Consider the following 19,491-nt stretch of genomic DNA (forward strand, 5'->3'; position numbering starts at 1 on the left):
TTACAAAGTTACTTACAGGACATTATTGACTGGGATCCCCTTGAAAAAGGAAAGAAAAATTGAAAGGGACTAGGAAACTTTTATTCCTTCTTTTTTGAAGAGTGTGGGATTACTTTGAGAAGTATAGAATTGACTCTACGCCCCCTAGAGGACCTACAAATTGTTTCAGCAACAAGTGGAGTTTAAAATTTGAGAACTTTGTTTGTGAGTTTCAAAGTCTGGGAATGACCTTGACTAAAAGACTTTGTTATGGCAGATGGTAAAGAGAAAGGGGAGTTACAAGAAACAACCTTGAGATCTGGCAGACAATACAAAATTGACACTTACATGCAAAGAAGGGCTTCTGTAACAGGAGCCTCTGGAACTATAGTGGCTGCAAAGCCAAAAGCGAAAGCAATGTCTACAGAAGAATCATTTGCCAAGGTATTGGAGAAGATAAATGACTCTTTGGAGGAACTAAAAAAGCAAGGTGCGGAGACTAAATTGCAAGTTGCTGAAACTAAAGTACAAGTTGCTGAAACAAATAAAAAAATTGAAGAAATCTCTGGGAAAATTGACCTAAATACTAAAAGTATAACTGACCTAGGGAATAAAGTGAACTCAAATGCAGAAGCAATTGGGAAATTATTGGAAGATTCATCTACAACACGAAAGATAGCCGAGGAAGCTAAGGAAATTGCAACTGCTGCGGAGGAAAAATTTCCACCAGTTTACAAGAAATTGGATGAATATGAACTGGCACTCTCTATGCAGGATATGCAACGCAAGGAGAGGAACCTGAGGATCAGACTTGTGCCGGAAAAGGAAGGAGAGAACTTGGTGGATGATTTGACAAAAGAATTTTCTGACTTTTGGAAGCAGGAGCTGAAGAAAGAAGATTTTAAGATAGAAAGTGCATTTAGATTGGGAATAAGACAGAAGAGAAATCGACCCAGAGATTGTCTTATTACCTTAAGATCAAAGGAGGAGCGAGATAAAATATTGAACCTGCACTACCAAACAGCCCTTCGAATTGAAGACTTTTTTATTGAGATCTTTAAAGACATCCCTAAGAGTATCTTGGACGCAAGAGGACATTATAAAGACCTGGTGACACTGCTGAAGAAGAACTACATACCATTCAGGTGGGAATTTCCCCAAGGCTTGTCTTTTAAATATAAGGGAAAGAAGAGAAGAATAAAGACTGTAAGTGATAAAGACAAGTTCTTGGGAGAACACGAAGAAGACCTACAGAAAGAGACATTTCCAGGACAAGGGCATCCATCACTGGACACGAACACGGTACCACCGACAGACGAGGAACAAAAACAGGGAGCTGTAGGAGGAAGGAGTAAATAATCCCATCATGGCTCTGCAACTTCTAACCTGGAATTGTAATGGCTTAAATATTCCCAGGAAGAGAAAAAATATATTTCATGCCTTAAAGAAAGACCAATTGGACTTGATTTGCCTACAAGAGACCCACGTGACAAGAGCACACAGAAAATTATTAATAAATAAAAGACTGGGACAGGAATTTATATCTTCAGACAGAGTAAAAAAGAGAGGAGTGGTGATCTATGCAAAAGAAAAATTGCAACCGAAACAAATTTTTAAAGATGATCAAGGAAGATATTTGGCAATTGAAATTCAATCTCAAGGAGAGAAGTATTTGATAGTGGGAATCTATGCACCAAACGAAGGGAAAGCTGAATTTTTTAAGAAGTTGCATGAAATTTTGATGGACCATATGGATTACAACTTAATTTTGATGGGAGATATGAATGGAGTGGTTTCAACAAATATGGACAAGGCACAAAGACAGGTAATAACAAAAGATGGAAGACTACCAAAGACTTTTTTTGAAATGACTGACAATATGGACTTGATTGATATTTGGAGAACAAAACACCCATTAGAAAGAGAGGGAACCTTCTTTTCTGAAGCCAAAATGACATGGACAAGGATTGACCAAATCTGGGTGACTAGCAGTATGGCTCCGAATATAAAAAAAGTAGAAATCTGCCTAAAAACTTTCTCCGACCATAATGCTGTAAAGATGGTGATGAGGCAAACAACAACTGGTTCCTTCAGATGGAGAATGAATGACACCTTATTTAGAGACGAGGAGATCTGTAAGAAGGCCCAAAAAATCTTGAAAGACTATTTTGAAATCAACTTAAGGTCTGAAGTAGAAAAAAGAATAGTATGGGACGCCAGCAAAGCCGTGATGAGAGGGTTTTTGATTCAGCAAAATACTTTAAAGAAGAGAAAGCAAAATGAGAAAAAGGAGAGAATTTTGGAAAAGATAAAAGAAGGGGAAAAACAATTAAGATCGAAGCCAAAATCCCAAGAGATTCTAAGAGAAATCAAATTTCATCAAACACAATATATGGAACTGATGAATCAAGAATTAGAGTGGAGAATTAAACAAATGAGACAAAAGACTTTCGAATCTGCTGATAAATGTGGCAAGTTACTGGCTTGGCAAATAAAGAAGAGACAAAAACTCAACACGGTAACAAATATAGAAGTGGAAGGAAAAAACATAAGCAACCCAGCGGAAATTAGGAATTGTTTTCAGAACTACTTTAGACAACTTTACACACAAGGGCCGCAAAAAGAAATGGACATACAACAGTTCCTCGAGGAAAATGGGCTGAAAAAGGTTTCGCATGAAAGTAAGATAATATTGAACCAGGAGATATCAGCACAAGAAATAGAAGATGCCATTCAAGGCATGACGCTGGGCAAATCCCCTGGACCGGATGGACTGACTTCCAAATACTACAAAGTTTTGAAGGAAGGGTTGATACAACCTTTGAAGGAAGTCTGCAATGAGATTATGGAAGGGAAAAGGGCACCCGATACGTGGAGAGAGGCCTACATTACACTTATACCAAAGACAGAGACTGAAAAGACCCAACTTAAAAACTACCGACCCATCTCGTTATTGAATGTGGATTACAAAATCTTTGCTGATATTTTGGCAAAAAGACTGAAGAGAGTTTTGATGGAGGAGATTCACGGGGACCAAGCGGGCTTTCTCCCAAAAAGGCACTTGTCGAACAATGTAAGGAATATAATTGACATTTTGGAAAAGTTGGAAGTGAACATAAACACTAAAGCTGTTTTGATATTTGTGGATGCCGAGAAAGCCTTTGACAACATTTCTTGGAGTTTTATGTTGAAGAACCTCCGGGGGATGGGGGTAGGCCAAGGGTTTGAAAATGGTATAGGTGCAATATACTCTGAACAGAAAGCCAAACTAATTGTAAATAATGTGGTTACAGAAGAGTTCAAGATTGAAAAAGGGACACGTCAGGGGTGCCCTATCTCCCCATTACTTTTTATATCGGTCCTGGAGGTTTTGCTTAATATGATTAGGAGGGACCAGTTGGTTAAAGGGATTCAGGTCGGAGCTAAACAATATAAACTGAGAGCATTTGCAGATGACTTAGTACTTACATTACAAGAGCCAGAAGCTAGCACGAAAAGAGTTTTGGAAATAATTCAAGAGTTTGGTCAAATGGCAGGATTTAAATTGAATAAGTCTAAGACAAAGGTTTTGGAGAAAAATTTGACACAGATAGAAAAGGAAAGGTTTCAGAACGAGACAGGGTTAACTGTGGTTAAAAAAGTGAAATATTTGGGTATAAATATGACAGCTAAAAATGTGAATTTGTTTAAAGATAATTATGAAAAAACTTGGAGAGAAGTGAAAAAAGATTTGGAGATTTGGTCCAACTTAAAGCTTTCCTTGTTAGGCCGTATTGCAGCTATAAAAATGAATGTATTGCCAAGAATGTTGTTTTTGTTCCAAGCATTGCAGATAATTGATAAAATGGATTGTTTCAAGAGGTGGCAAAAAGACATATCTAAATTTGTCTGGCAGGGCAAAAAGCCCAGAATTAAATTTAAGATACTAACGGATTCAAAGGAAAGAGGGGGGTTTGCCCTGCCAGACTTCAAACTTTACTATGAAGCGGCAGCTTTCTGCTGGCTGAAAGAATGGCTACTTCTTGAAAACACAGACATTTTGGATTTGGAAGGTTTTAATAACATTTTTGGGTGGCATGCATATTTGTGGTACGACAAGGTTAAAGCACATAAAAGTTTTAAAAATCATATTGTCAGAAAAGCACTACTAAATGTCTGGGACAGATATAAAGACTTGCTGGAAAATAAAACTCCAAGGTGGCTGTCGCCAATGGAAGCTAAGGCAGTTAAAAAGTTAAATATGGAGTCCAAGTGGCCAAGATACTGGGAAATTTTGGAAAAGGAAGGGGACAAATTGAGATTGCAGAGTTTTGAGAAATTAAAAGGGAAGGTGAGAGATTGGTTCCACTACCATCAAATTAATGAAGCGTTTAAACTGGACAGTAAAATTGGCTTCCAGGTGGAAAAATCAAAATTGGAGACAGAACTGTTAGAACCCAGTACTAAGAATTTGTCCAAAATGTACAATTTGCTGCTGAAATGGAATACACAAGATGAAACGGTTAAATCGGTCATGATTAAATGGGCTCAGGACATTGGTCATAATATTTTGTTTGCTGATTGGGAAAAGTTGTGGACCACCGGGATAAAATTTACGGCATGTAATGCCTTAAGAGAAAACATTATGAAAATGATATATAGGTGGTACATAACCCCAGTCAAGCTTGCAAAGATTTACCATGTGCCTGACAACAAATGTTGGAAATGTAAAGAAACTGAAGGTACATTTTTTCATCTTTGGTGGACCTGCCCGAAGATTAAGGCATTCTGGGAAATGATCTATAATGAACTTAAAAAGGTATTTAAATATACTTTCCCCAAGAAACCAGAGGCCTTTCTCTTGGGTATTGTCGGCCAAGGGGTGTTAAAGACGGATATAACTTTCTTTATGTATGCTACAACAGCAGCTAGAATACTCATTGCAAAGTACTGGAAGACGCAAGAACTACCCACACTGGAAGAATGGCAGATGAAGGTGATAGACTATATGGGCTTGGCAGAAATGACGAGCAGAATCCGAAACCAGGGAAGAGAAGCAGCGCAAGAAGAATGGAAAAAATTCAAGGACTATTTAAAGAAATATCATAAAGTTAATGAAAGTTAGAATGATGTTGGACTGGAAAGTAAATGGTTACTATTAGCAATGGTTAAGACAAGGAAAATAAGGAAGAATAGTCTAAATTTAAATTAAAATAAGGGAAGATTTGCTGAACAATCGATAAGAATTTGGAATACAGAAAGGGGAAGCATGAGGAAGTCGGGGAAGATAGGATATGAAATTAGGATATGAAATGATACATGTTTTTTGTTTTGTTTTTGTTTTTGTATGTTTATGTTTGTTGTATTGTGTTTATATGGAAAAATAAAAATATTAAAAAAAAAAAAAAAGGTTTTAAGCCATCACCTCCAATTCTCCTGGTGTGCACTCTTTAGAAAGACCTGAGGAACGAGATTTTCACCCCTCTTACTGTCCATTGCTGGTTGCCCAACCACTGCCACAGTGTCTTTTCTCCTGGCAGATCAAGAGGAGCAGATGACTGCAAAAGTTGCAAGGTTTCTAGCTGGGGCAATCAGAATAAGTTCCACTATTTGATTGCTGATTCAGGATCCTAAACTGTGTTTTATATAATCAACTTTTTATTTTGTTCTGTGTACATCCCAATGTTGTTTTGCTGCTATGGCCGATGGCTGACGCAAATAAAGTTTCATTCATTCATTCATTTATAAAAAAACGAAATGAAAAGATAGATTAGCAGGCTGCAAATGAAACCTACAAAAGGGCTTTAATGGAAACATATTTTGAGCCATCAGAAAGCCAGCAGGAAGGATACAAGCCTGGTGCCCTTTGACAGGGAGTTCCGCAGTGCAGGTGTGGCTATTGAGAAGGCACCTTCCCAAGCCCCAGCCAAACAGAATTCAGGCATTGGCAGGCTGTGAAAGGATGCCTCTCCTGCAGATCTGGATGGGCCGATATGAATTGAAGGCAGTCTTTTAGATAAGCCCCTTGGCACTTCAGAACAAGCGCTGGGAGACCTGAGGCCCTGCAGATGTTGTTAGACTCCGTCAGCTCCAGTCAGCATGGACAAGAGTAGGAATGATGGGAGCCCAGTAACATCTGGGGGCACCACAGTTTTGCCAGAGAACAGCCAGCACTTTGTGTCAGAACTGAACCAGAGAAAGCAGCCCAGTTTATTGCAAAACAGCTTAGTCACGTGCTCCCAAAATATGTTTGACACTCTTATGTACTGAGTTGAATAGGATCCAAAATGCAGCGGTCTGACTGGTCCTAGAACAATAGGATCCAAAATGCAGCAGTCTGACTGGTCCTAGAACAATAGGATTCAGAATGCAGCAGTCTGATTGGTCCTAGAACAATGCAGCAGTATGATTGGTCCGCAGGAGCCACCCAATCCAGCTCCAGGTGGAAGTGAATCCACAACCTGATTGGCCTACAGGAGAATCCCAGAATTAGCCAATCACGTGCAGCCCATTGTGTAAACAATGTATATAAAGCAGATATTGTGGGGGAACTTTCATTCCTCCTCACCACTATGAGCTGAATAAAGAGCATGAAATCCACTCTCAACTCCGAGTATATTTCAGTCACATATCTGAGAGCCCCAAGCTGCTATATATAGGCAAAGTGGCTCTAAGTGTTCAAACAGCACTGGTTCCATTGAAAAGGATGTTCAGAAATATCTATCTATCTGTCTATCTATCAGTCTATCTATCTGTCTATCTATCTATCTATCTATTATCTATCTATCATCTATCTATCTATCTATCATCTATCTATCTATCTATCTATCTATCTATCATCTATCTATCTATCTATCTATCTATCATCTATCTATCTATCTATCATCTATCATCTATCTATCTATCTATCTATCTATCTATCTATCTATCTATCTATCATCTATCTACCTATCATCTATCTATCTATCTATCTATCTATCTATCTATCTATCTATCTATATCTATCTATCTATCTATCTATCTATCTATCTATCTATCTATCATCTATCATCTATCTATCTATCATCTATCTATCATCTATCTATCTATCTATCTATCTATCTATCTATCTATCTATCATCTATCTAATCTATACCAGAAGCTTTTCTTTTGGGAATTATAGAGACAGAACTATCTAAACTGTGTAGAAATTTATTTATGTATGCTACTACAGCAGCAAGAATTCTACTCACCCCAAAGTGGAAAGAAGCAGAAGTCCCAGCAAAGGAAGAATGGGTACAAAAACTTATAGAATATGCAGAAATGGTGAAAAACTTACCAGAAAATAGAAGAAATCAAGATAACAAACTTTTAAAAAATAAATAAATACAAGAATGGAAATGGCTTATTGAATATTTACAGATAATTTGTAAACAGATAAAAACCTTGGCAGGATTGTTGTAATAACCTGTAGCTATATAAGAGTATATATTTAAAGTAAATAATTAAATGAGCAAATTAAATGAATTTGGATATGCAGAAGATATTTTTAAAATAAATTTAAGGAACCGCAAAAAGAGGGGGAAGGAAGTTAAACTTTGAAACGTCAAATTGGTTGTAAAACTAATGAAATGTATAAAGCTGAAAAGTATAAATGAAAACTTTTTAAAAATAGAAAATAAACAGCACTGGATTTTGCGTGGCAGGATTTCCATAGCTGCAACAAACAGGAGCGAAGAGGCCTGATGCAGCCTGAAAGCTGTTCTGGCTTTTGTTTGTCCCTTTTTTGCAGGATAACTCCCCCCCCCCCAATTATTATTGTTTCTTTTCGTCTCCCTCCCTGTCAGCAGTAACAAGGGTGAGCTTGAGCGGCCATGCGAAGGCAACGGCCAGTCAGGCGGTCGCCCCTTTGATCCCATGTCATCTCACGGCCTGCTTAGCTAGATCAGCGTGAGGAGATGGAGTCCCAGCAGATGGCGGCCATGAGGAGATGAACTGCAGGCGGAACCTTCTCCGTCAATGTCAGGACAGAAGTCAGGAGTGCCACAGAGTCCTCCAGATTGCTGCTTGTATTCTCTGCCTCCCTTCTGTGAAAACAGAAGACTCAGAAAAATATAGTGCTTTTTTGAAAAAAGAAGAAGAAACCAGCCTCAGATACACACTGAGGAGCCAGGCTTTAGCAAATCGAACTGGTAAATATGCACACTGCTATGTGAGCAAAATGCTCCACTGTAATCATAGCCTCTGCTCGTCAAAGGGGAGCAAGTCTATGTCGCTTTGCCGGCCATCAGCATAACTGCAAAAATCTCCGGTGCGTGCAAGCTTTCTTCGATTTATCAAGTTGTATTTATTATTTATCTGTTTAAAAGCTTCTTTTAAAATAACCAGAGCCTATAACACAGTTCCCAGAAAGAAAATAAAGAAAATACAAAAAAGCCCCACAAGAAAGCCCAACCCTAAACACATGGTTAAAGCAGTAACAGGTTGCCAACACACATTTCATTGGAGTCTAAACATGTCCAGGATTTATTCTCTGCTCATTGAATCGCTGATTTGGGCTTGTCTGAATTTTGTCGTGTTTGGAAACAAATAAGCCCCCACGCCCCACAATATATATATATTTGGAAAGCGTAATGCTGGTGGTCAACAAAAGAGGTTTAAAGACTGTCTCAAGGCAAATCTAAACAAATGTAGTATAAACACCAACAATTGGGAAACACTGGCCTGCGAGCGCTCCAACTGGAGAACAGCCTTTACCAAAGGTGTCATGGAATTTGAAGACACCTGAACTCAGGACGCAAGGGAGAAACATGCTAAGAGGAAAGCACGCTTGGCAAACCCTCACCGTGATCTACTCCCACCCGGAAACCTATGTCTCCACTGTGGAAGGACATGTGGATCCAGAATTGGCCTCCACAGTCACTTACGGACTCACTGTTAAGACCGTGTTTATGGATGACAATCTTACTCGGCTACGAGTGATCGTCAAAGAAGAAGAAGATATATACATGATGCTGCATTTTGATAAATGATGTTTATTGTGAGCTGCTTGGGGAACAGTCAACTGCGGGAAAGCAGCGTACAACGAAACTAAGAAGTTGGCACAAAGCAAGGTGGTATAAATTTAGCTGGCATAAAGTTGCACCAGACCCAAACCCTGTCCAGCAGCAGGGCTGCTGCTCCTCTGCCTAAGCCTGGCAGAAGGAAACCAAGCCTTTAAAAGAGTATTGAAATAGTCATCCATGCCAGGTTGAAGGCGCACTGGGTTCCGCCCAACATTGTGGGTGCTGCGCATGCATGGTGGAATGAGCCCCTGTGCACCCTCCAAAAGGCTCGGTAGGGCCTGCTGTGGCTGTGATGGGCTCTGTCAGGCCCTCCCGCTGCAGTGACGGGCTCTGACGGAGCCTGCTACTGCAGTGGCAGGGCCTAATGGAGCCTGCCACAGCCAGGGGCAGGCCTGACAGAGCCTGCCTAGCTGCAGAATAATAAAGAGGCCCCCTTATTGAGATTTTTTGGGCACCTATGTCCCCTGTGGTGCCCCTGCCAGGTTTCCAGGTCAGGTGGTGAAGCTGAACAGGCTTAGGATCCAGCCTAAGTCCCACACCTCTGGCCCTGCCCCCGTAACGGCCCTTTTCCCAAGGACTCACATGGTTCAGATGGTTGAGTCCTAACTGAGCAGAGATAAGGAAGTTAAACGGCTCAGGACCGCAATACCTCAAGGGCCACCTCTTTCCATATGAACCTACCCGGACCCTGAGATCATCATCTGAGGCTCTCCTTGTGGGAATGTTCAGGGGTGCAGGAGAGGATATATTGTGAGATCATATCCTAATCCAACTTGTGCTAACAAGTTCCCAAAATATCAGCAGAGTTTATAGACATTCCCCTTTAAGTTTGCAACGGTAACGCTTGCACAGGTTCGCTAGAACCTCTATAATAATTACTCTGGTAATTTCCCCTTTGTTCCCTCTTAAAATACAAGACACGACACAGTCTTTATAAAAGTATAAAAGAGTTTACTCACGTTCTGTTCACAATATGATCCCAGAAGGCAGACAGGCTTAAAAAGGTTGCATGCATTCGGAATCTATCTTATAGCAAGATAGTCCTTTCCTCCTCTCTTGGCTAAGAGCCAAGAGAGCATCTTTAGATGCTTCTTCTTCGAAAGAAAAATGGCAGAGAGAGAGATAGCTGCCTGCCCTGTGCTTTTATCATTTACCTGCACAGGTGAGGCCACACCCACCTCTGGTCACATGCGGAGGAAGTCCGTCCCCAGGAAGTTTACCTGCTTGCTAGACAGACATCCCTCCCCATGTTCTAACATGTACACTCTAGGAATGTTGTCATTGACTGCTCCTGTGTTTACATCCCACACTCCTTCATGAGCCACCTCCACGAGAGGTCAGGAGGGTGGCAACACGAGAACGGGCCTTCTCTGCAGTGGCTCCCCGTCTGTAGAATGCTCTCCTCAGGGAAGTTCGCCTGGTGCCTTCATTATACTCTGGCTGAGCAGGGATAAGCAAGTTATGCTGATGTATCTTTGGCTGAGCTGGGCATTGGGGGCTTAAAACTGGCTGAGTCTGGCTGAGTTGGAGATCCTCTGCACACAAAGCCGCTCACCCCAGTGGATCTCATCACAGAGTTGCCTTCTAAGTAATTAAGCTCAGCTCAGCAGTGATCTGTGATCCAGCTAACGGGCCAATGCACATGCCAAACACTTTTAAACAAGGCGAGGCTGCCTTGAGTGATTGCATGCCTAAGTTATTTTACCTGCATCCTGGTTAAAGCAAGTCTGAGAGAATTGTGACTCCCCAGCCCCCCAAATGTGTTGGCTAATATTCAACTGATAACAACATTTCCCTTGTTCGAAAAGCATTTTCATGGTGTGAATTGCATTGTGATCTTTGGATGATGAGTGGTATACAAATTTCATATAATGATGATGATGTTGAAAAATAACTGTGGATGCAAGTGCTGGAATTCAACATTTCTGTAGCATCAATAAGGCGAGACAAAGCCAAGACCACCAAATGTTAACATTTTTTCATCTTTGTGACATTGCAGCAACATCATTTATATTTGCAACGCATGCCTTTACGGGGGGGAAATGGGACTGTTGTCTGATTAAAGGATCTTCCGCTGACTAATAAGCAGCATTTAAATTATTAATTGGTCAAATTTAAATAAATTTGCATACCACACAGGCCTCCATGCAGGTGTCATTTTTGAGGTATTGAGGGAAGTGTGAGATGATTTCACAGTCCTGTTTAAAAGGAAAGACCATCTTTAATTTCCCCCGCTTTTCTATTACAAGAACACGCCAGGATCAAAATAGTCACAAAATAAACAAAAACGCCCTTAACCTGCATCCTTGCTGATTGATCAAAAGTGCCCCCTGCCAATTAATCCACAAAGTTTCAGCTGCTTAATTTTCCAATTTGACTGATTAAAGCTTGGTATCTTTAAAGGACGCCATTAATTTTGCATGGATCAAGCAACTAGCGAGTAAAACCGTTCCCTCGCCTTGCATCTGGGTTTGTGCAACCCTCGGAGAATGTTTGCAGGTAAGTTTGCAGGGAGGAGGCCTCGCCAAAGGGACTGAGTAAACCTCCTGTCGTGAGTGGCAGCAATTATAGCAGCTTATGACAGCAAATGGGAGGCTGGTAAATTCAATAAATGGACTCGGCGGATCTGTGAAATACGACTCTCCAGGTCACTTGGTTGTGACAGTTCTTCATGCTCTCCCACCCAGAGGCTTTGCAACGAGGCAATTAATCAAATGACATGGATGCAAAGATATGTTGCTACCACACCCTTCTCGAGCCTGTCCAAGTGTCCGCGCTTGATGACTGCATTGCATTTTGATTGGCATTAATTGTAGCGAGAAGCGACGTGTCCTAGGGCCAGAGGTCCTACCAAACGCAGGCAATTAATCAAACAAGACTGGCATGAGGAAGGGACAGTGCCACCGGTTGCAAATCGGGCTGGGCGAGTACCTCCAATTAGCAACGGAAGGGAATGGGAGAAGAATGAAGAACAAAACTGGAGAGCGCCTTTGCTTGTTTTCCCTTCAAAGAATCATTAGCCCTAAACAACTACAGAGATAAGGCAATGCTCACATACAAGCTTAAAAAGAGCTTGCCGGCACACGCGCTAAACCCTGTCTGTGGTGCCTACCCCTTTCCCCCAAATGATGAGACAAGAGACCAGAGTATGGGTTCAAATTGGCCACAACTTTATTGAGCTTCAGAAGTGGGAAACTTGGCACAGGTCTTGGCAGATAACCCTCTCAGCCCGTCTGGTTGAGGATATGCAGGCAGATGAGGTCGAGTGAGAGGGGACTGTAAAGCCCAAACTTACACAGCATGCCCTTCCGCTAACCTCGTCCAGGGAGTTTGACCTACCTGCCGCCGCTCTAGGGCCAGGGACTCCTGGTTTTGCCCTTTAACGGGCCCTGCAAGCGCTGGCGCATGGGGAGGGAGCATGAATGCACCACCCGACTTGATGTTAGACTAAAGGATACCTTGCCAAGGCCTAAAACCGCCAAAGTTGTGACGAAATGCTACGGGGAAGGCGAAACCTGCCAGTGCAGGGAAAATTCCTTCCTGGTTCTGAATACAGCAATCATCTTACGGCTGCAGCAGCGCCTGCTGACATGGAATGGAAAATATTAGCCTGTAAGGAAAAGAATCATTAACTTGAAGACCGCTAACCTACGATGAAATTATGGAGGCAAGAAATTATTAATTTGAGGGAGGGTGGGTGGGTGATCCTGGAACAGCGAAAGAGGCTTGGACAACAGAGTTAGTCTCTTTTCTTTTGGCCTTAGACCCATCCCCGACCGGCGTCCATTGGCCTCCCTGGCCGAGGGCGGGTCAAAGGCTGGCCCAAGCAGGTGGGAGGCACCTGCCCAGGTGAGCTCCTGCTTGGTGCCACAAACCCCGTCCACCTGTGGGGAAGGGAGGGCAGAAATTAGGCTCCATTTAGGCCTAGGACTGAGAGACTGAGGTGAGGCTACCAAATGCATTCATGGGGGGTTGAGTTGGTACTGAGTTTGGGGAAGCGAGGCTGCTGAGCGTGCAAAAGTTCCCAGGTTTAATCTCTGACATCTCCAATAGGGCCGTGGAAATATTCTGCCTGAAACCCTGGAGAGCAATGACCAGTTGCGGTAGACAACAATGAGCTAGATCAGAGCAGCCCGGCTTTTCATAGCAAGTGGGCCGCAAGAGTACTTCAACACACAACCTGCAGGCTGCATGTTGCCTTGTCATGCAGAGAGGGGAGCGAGGCCAAAATTTGACACTCCCACCAGGCTTCACGTTGCCTTCCCAAAGCCGGCAAAGCGAGGCATGGTGGTCTGGAAGAATAGAATAGAATAGAATTTATTATTTATACCCCGCCCGTCTGGCTGGGTTTCCCCAGCCACTCTGGGCGGCTTCCAACAAAGTATTAAAATACAGTAGTCTGTTAAACATTAAAAGCTTCCCTAAAGAGGGCTGCCTTCAGATGTCTTCTAAAAATCTGGTAGTTGTTCTTCTCTTTGACATCTGGTGGGAGGGCATTCCACAAGACGGGTGCCACTACCAAGAAGGCCCTCTGCCTGGTTCCCTGTAACTTGGCTTCTCGCTGTGAGGGAACCGCCTGAAGGCCCTCAGCGCTGGACCTCAGTGTCCAGGCAGAATGATGGGGGTGGAGACGCTCCTTCAGGTATACTGGACCGAGGCCATTTAGGGCTTTAAATTGTTTGAAACTTTGGGCTTTAAATTTTGAATTGTGCTCGGAAACATACTGGGAGCCAATGTAGGTCTTTCAAGACTGGTGTTATGTGGTTTTGGCAGCCGCTCCCAATCACCAGTCTAGCTGCCCCATTCTGGATTAGTTGTAGTTTCTGGGTCACCTTCAAAGGTAGCCCCACGTAGAGTGCATTGCAGTAGTCCAAGCGGGAGGGTCCTAGAGTCCTCCCACCTCAATCCCAAAGCCCACTGCCTCACTTAACGCCTTTAGGAAGAAAGCATGAATGCCGCAGGAGGCGTCAAATGTTGCTGAGGACCATCAAAAATGCCTTGAAGGCTGAATGTGACCATTGGGCCATGTGTTGGACCACCCTGAGCTACATGAACTGATGGTAAGACGTAGCATAAGACAGCCATGTTCCTATTATTGTCCTGTGGTTATGTACCTGAGTCTAGGTCCCACCATGGTTCGGTTGAGTGTATACAGTTAGAGTCTCATGTCAGCTTCCATCAGAACATGCTGGCTAGGCCTGATGGGCATTGTAGTCTTAATGATCTACGTAGAAGGCACCAGATTGGGGAAGGTTGGTGTAGACCACACTATGCTAGATTGGGCCATTGGTCTGATGTGATATAACACAGTTTCCTCTGAATTGTATTCATTCCATTAAGCATTTCTGAAAAGGTACAGGAAAGGGCAAGCAAAATGCTCCAGGAAATGGACGATGAAGAAAAGTTGTAGCAACTGGGCTTCTTGAGTTTAGAGAATAGGCAAGTAAGAGGAGACTTGACAGAAGTGCATAAAATTATGCATGCTGCGAAGGAAATGGAGAGAGGAAAGCTTTTCTCCTCCTCTCATAAAACTTGTGGACATCCAATAAAGATGAATGTTGAAAGATTCAGGACTGATAAAGGAAAGTAGTTCTTCACACAGGGCATAATTAAATTGTGGAGTTCACTCCCACAAGAGCTAGTGATGGCCAACAACTTGAGTAGACAAAAAGAGCAGACAAATTCATGGAGGTTAAGGCTAAGTTCTATCTCCACTGTTGGATGCAATGTGTCTCTTGCTGGGAAGAACCAGAATATGCCGGTTTCTGGGAATCAGAGGAGAGGAGCATACTCTTGTGCTTGGGTCCTGCTTGCAGTTTTCCCACAGGCATCTGGGTGGCCACTGTGAGAACAGCATGCTGGGATAGATGGGGCACCAACATGATCCAGCAAAGCTCTTCTTAGGTGGCTCTCCAGGGTTTCAGACAGGAGTCTTTCTCAGCCTTAACTGGAGACTGAACCTTAGACCTTCTGCATGCAAAGCAAATGCTGGACCACTGAGTCCTTCGGCCTCCAGCTGTTGTTGGACTACAACTCCCATCATGCCTGGCTAGCAGGACCAGTGGTGAGGGATGATGGGCATTGTAGTCCAAAAACAGCTGGGGACCCAAGTTTGGGAAACCCCGCTGTAAATCAAGAATGGGGAGCCTAAAAACTCAGAAGTGGCCAGAGGATTGGAGAAGAATTGATGCTTTTGAATTATGGTGCTGGAGGAGACTCTTGAGAGTCCCAGGGACTGCAAGAAGATCAAACCACTCCATTCTGAAGGAAATCAGCCCTGAGTGCTCACTGGAAGGACAGATTGTGAAGCTGAGGCTCCAATACGTTGGCTACCTCATGAGAAGAGAAGACTCCTTGGAAAAGACCCTGATGTTGGGAAAGATTGAGAGCACAAGGAGAAGGGGATGACAGAGGATGAGATGGTTGGACAGTGTTCTCGAAGCTACCAGCATGAGTTTGACCAAACTGCGGGAGGCAATGGAAGACAGGAGTGCCTGGCGTGCTCTGGTCCATGGGGTCACGAAGAGTCAACACGACTAAACGACTAAACAACAACAACAAATGGACCTCCAGATGTGGTTGCCTCCATCATCTCTGACCACCGGCTAGTGGTGGGAACTGGAGTTGAACAACATCTCCACCACCACAGGCTCCCCACTGCCCTGCTGCAGGTGATGGCTTAACCCATCTTCTTTCATTTCTGCTAGCACAAGTCCCAAAGGGACAGATCTACAAAACTGAATGCAGGAAACCGAAGCACGGTGAACGCGACGGGAGAGAATTTCTTCTGCTGTTCACACTAAGTCTCTTTTTAGAGACTTTTTTCTTTAGCCTTTCCCTCCTCTTGCTGCCTCTCCGCCTCCCCCCCCCGCCTCCTTCCTCGATTCTCCCGGTGCATATTTGCTTCTGTGGCAGGAGCTCTGGGTGTGAAAAGGTAGAGCAGAAAGGATTCAGAAGGCAGAGCCAGATCGGCTGATTTCAAGCGCCGCTTGAAAGGCGGCTTTTCATGTGTGCCTTTGAGCTAGTCCGGAGGCCACCACCTCAGAAGCTCCTGGGAGAAAAGGAGCGAAGGAGCAGCTGCCCATCTTCCCACCCAAGACCCTACCCACAGGCCAAATGCATTATTCTCTGCGATGCCCCTTGTGAACTGTGGTTAAGGGAGAAATCCAACAGAAACTTGTTTGACTTTTGCCACTGCCTTGCAGTGAAACATGAAAGTAGCAGAAAAGGAGGAACAGGGAGATCAGAAATAGATCAGAAGGAACCCAAATCAAATACACACATACCTGTGTGCTGCCTGTCTCTGTCTCACAAATACACTCTTCTAGCGTTCTGTACCAAGGGAATAGATAGATGGGCCTAAGTCTGTCCCATTTGATTTTCACCGGCACTTGTCTGTTCTGTATCGTGTGGATCTTTTGCATGAAATACATACATCCTGATATGCATAATTGTGTGGAATTTTTGCACATATTTCTGCAAATTATGTATCTTTAAAAGCTTTTCAGTGTACAGTCATACCTTGGTTTCCGAACAGCTTAGTTCCTGAACGTTTTGGCTCCCGAATGCCGCAAACCTGGAAGTGACTGTTCCGGTTTGAGAACTATTTTTGGAAACCGAACGTCTGGCGGGGCTCCGCAGCTTCTGATTGGCTGCAGGAGCTTCCTGCAGCCAATCGGTAGCTGCGCTTTGGTTTTGGAACGTTTTGGAAGTCAAACGGACTTCTGGAACAGATTCTGTTCGACTTCCGAGGTACACCTGCACTTTACCATTAAACAAATGCATATCATATGCATTTTAACTATAAAACATGCATTTTTGCATGCACATTCTGCACACCAAAACTGTGCTGCAAAATCCTGAGAAGTGCATAATCCAGTCAGGAGTTGAATTCTGATCTGCAAGCATGTTCAGGGCCATTAAATTGGATCAGACTGCTTCAGGCAGCATACCAAAGGAATACTTCCTCCATCCCTACCCATAGCCCCTGCCAAATAAATTGCTATAAGTTTGATATATAACACAGCTAAAAGTGGCTGCATGACAATAATCTGAACAATCTGCTTGCTGCTGTTTAGCTAGAACTTCCTCTCTTTTTATTTATTTTTTACAGTAAAACTACTGAGCAAGTGGTTTTGTTCTAGGAAAAAATGTTTCTTGGAAAATGTGCGAGAGAGCAAGAGTGGAAGAATTTTGGACTACAGTACTTGCAGCATGTAGGACTATATACATACAAATTGTTATGAGTTTGGGGAGGTGTAGGCTGTATGCCAAGTCCCTTCTGATGCCTGCAATAGACAGGCTAGCTTGTCCCAGTGGAACCAGCACCCAAAGAACTTTTAAGCCCTCTGTCTTGTTTGGGGGACAAGGGCCTCTCAGTGTGCAGGTTCTGGGATGTTTCATGAGATTTCACGGGACCACCTGAGTTCCCATGAGATCTTGCAAGATAATCCCTAGTCTTCTGGAGCTGGGGCACTGAGAGGGCCTTTCTAAAGTCTGCTGTTCGATGCAAGGTGGGGGTCTCTTGCTAATGCCTGGTGTCTGAGACAAAATGGAGTCTCTTTGGTTTTCCTTAATACATGTTCCCATCATTGGCTCTGCCTCCAACTGCCGCTGGTCCCTTTGCCTTCTGCCCTACCAATCTGAATGAGCACCAGCTGCTGCTGGAATTTCGGCACCTGTAAAAAGACAAAGCTTATGGTTTTAAAACAGCCTTGCTAAAAACAAGCAAACCCAAATGCAACTATTTCGGTCCATGCAACCTCCCCCACACAACTACTTATACTTGCAGATCTCCGCAGCCTATCTCGCACACCCACCCACAGCTGTAAACAACAAGGTCATGGCTTCAGATTGTTGGTGAACGGATTAAACAGAATGTCATTTTATTATCTATTGTATTCCAAGGCCTCCTTAGTTAAAGAGACGGGAGACTTTTTGATTGTGAGCCCATCATGTTGCAAACATTAGTTAATGCTTCCATCAATGGAAGGCCCCCTCCTGTGTGCGCTAGCCTGACATCAGAAAGCATTAATCTCATCCTGGCTGATACACAGAAATGCAGCCCTGGATGAAATTACTAGTGCTCAGCCCTTTGCCAGCAATGCATTACGGTGCCGCCACTGCCGCCGCCGCTAATCAGCAAACGCCGTCCCCTGGCAACGCATCACGCCGGTGACTTGTCATAAAAGCGACTTTGACTTTTCATTAGTGTATATAAATCTTCGCCTTTCAGCATTGGAAACTCGGTAGGGTTGCGTTAGCACCCATCGGTGCCAATAAAGCACCGTAGCGGGACAGGAAATAACACAAGGCCTCCTGTCTCCAAATCATTGACATCATCAAAATCACAAACACCCCTCCCTTGAAATAAATCTCTGTTTGCTTTAAGACAAAACAAACCTCAGGTCACTGAGGCGATAAGAAGCTTCAGAAATTAAAGCAGCGCTGTTGTCGTTGTTCACATGAGAGCACTCAAACCACTTCTCATATCTCAGTAAGGAACGTGGGAAGCTGCTTCAGAATAATCAGGTCATAGCCAATGTGTGAACTGAACCAGGGATTTCCCCAGGAAGCACTGCAGTACTTCAGTTCAACCACTACTCAAGGTTCAGAACTTAAGGCAGACTGTGGCCAAATTCGTGCTATGCCTTATATTTGTATGGTGGTAGTCCTGCTTTTGTGACACATCTTAGATCGGGTCTTCTTTGGTGATCACTTTATATATTTTTGCTAACTTAACTGGTGTGATGTACCATCTATACATCATCTTCATCACGTTTTCTTTTAATGCATTATATGCAGTAAATCTCAAACCTTCTTTCCATAGTTTGACCCAGTCGCTTAACTGAATATTATATCCTAAGTCTTTTGCCCAATGAATCATAACTGATTTTACCTCCTCATCTTTCAAGTGCCATTCAAGCAGTAATTTATACATTTTTGACAGAATTTTAAAATCATTATTCAATATTTCTTGTTGAAACCTTGATTGTTTTTCACAGAAACCACAGAGTGACTCAACAGCTAGCAGTTAGGCCTGAATAACTTTAGTAGGCCCAAATGACTGTGCAGCCCCAGCACTTCCCAGCCCGCTTTGCTGCTTCTGCTCTCATGTGTCTTTGTCACATGACAGGGTTTGCTAAGTGTGCACTCCTCTTAGCATGTTTCTCCCTTTCGTCCTGAGTTTGAGTGTCTTCAAATTCCATAACACCTTTGGTAAAGGCTGTTCTCCAATTGGAGCACTCACAGGCCAGTGTTTCCCAATTGTTGGTGTTTATACTACATTTTTAAAGATTTGCCTTGAGACAGTCTTTAAACCTCTTTCCGTTTTTAAGTTTGGAATAGAGTAGTTGCTTTGGAAGATGATAATCAGGCATCCGCACAACAAGACCAGTCCAACGAAGTTGATGTTGAAGAATCATTGCTTCGACACTGGTGACCTTTGCTTCTTCCAGTACACTGGCATTAGTTTTCCTGTCTTCCCAAT

General features: G+C 43.2%; 1 long non-coding RNA gene across 1 annotated transcript; it reads right to left on the reverse strand.

The window, feature by feature from the left end:
• Nucleotides 1-17,070: 17,070 nt before the first annotated feature.
• LOC310757461 lies at nucleotides 17,071-18,699 on the reverse strand. The gene is made up of 2 exons (XR_014545231.1): nucleotides 18,405-18,699; nucleotides 17,071-17,680 (listed from the first exon to the last, which is right to left on the reverse strand). It is a non-coding gene; the product is annotated as an uncharacterized lncRNA (long non-coding RNA).
• Nucleotides 18,700-19,491: the final 792 nt, after the last annotated feature.

The sequence above is a fragment of the Podarcis filfolensis genome (genome assembly GCF_964270895.1).
Source record: "Podarcis filfolensis genome assembly, chromosome: 2".
NCBI classification, from domain to species: Eukaryota; Metazoa; Chordata; class Lepidosauria; order Squamata; family Lacertidae; genus Podarcis; species Podarcis filfolensis.